Genomic DNA, 873 nt, shown 5'->3' with positions numbered 1-873 from the left:
AACAACAACAAAGAATACCCGACCAAGCAGGCTCAGGGGATGGTCCCAGAACTCTGAACCACATATAAAGGAATACTTGGAAGGTTGGAAGGCTCACAGCTGGAATTTGTGGCAGAAGCAAGAAATCTATTGCTTTCTAGTCCAGGACACTCTGCTGCTTCAGGAGCTGCCACCTTGGGTGAGACCACGTGGGGAAAGGATCGGAGTGGCCACAGTCGTCTGGCAGAACTGCTGAGATAAATGTGTGGATATTCTTTTCTTTTGGTATCTGTTCATTGGTCCCTTGCTGTCTGTGCACCTCCATTCGGGAGACTATAGGGGTGCCTGAGCTAGTGGGCACCCCAGCTCCACCCTCAGAGGGTTCTACTACTCATGTGCACAGATCTCCTCAAAATTTAAAGAGACAGTTTCCAATTAAAACCAAACGACCACAGCCGGTCCTGAACTGTTTCAACTAGAAAAAAGGACTGATCGGGGATTGTGGAGTGGGACAAGCAGACAAAAGAAGAGATAGACTGAAAATTATAGCATAAGTTACATCAAAATGACCAACAGTGGTATCTTGAAACTTCTCAGGAAGAAGAGTGAAAAGGGAAGCCCATTTCCTGATCACATCTACCTGGATGCATTCAGAAAGCATAAAAAAATACCAAAATACATACCCATTTAAGTATTAAGGCCACAGATAACCCCTGAAGATGCCCAAAAAACAGAAGCAGACGTCCATATCTGCACATGTCCAGAATCAAGATAAAGTGACTGAAGCAAATGAGTTGGAAGGAGACCTACACTCCATACTGGAAGATGGGCAGGCTTTGGAAATGCCTGAGAAGGAATTCCTAAAAATGATTATAAAAGGTATCAAAACACTAT

This window comes from Chrysochloris asiatica, unplaced genomic scaffold (assembly GCF_000296735.1).
Source record: "Chrysochloris asiatica unplaced genomic scaffold, ChrAsi1.0 scaffold00254, whole genome shotgun sequence".
Taxonomy (NCBI): Eukaryota; Metazoa; Chordata; class Mammalia; order Afrosoricida; family Chrysochloridae; genus Chrysochloris; species Chrysochloris asiatica.
The sequence above is the reverse complement of the archived record's forward strand: the minus strand, read 5'-3'. Positions refer to the sequence as shown.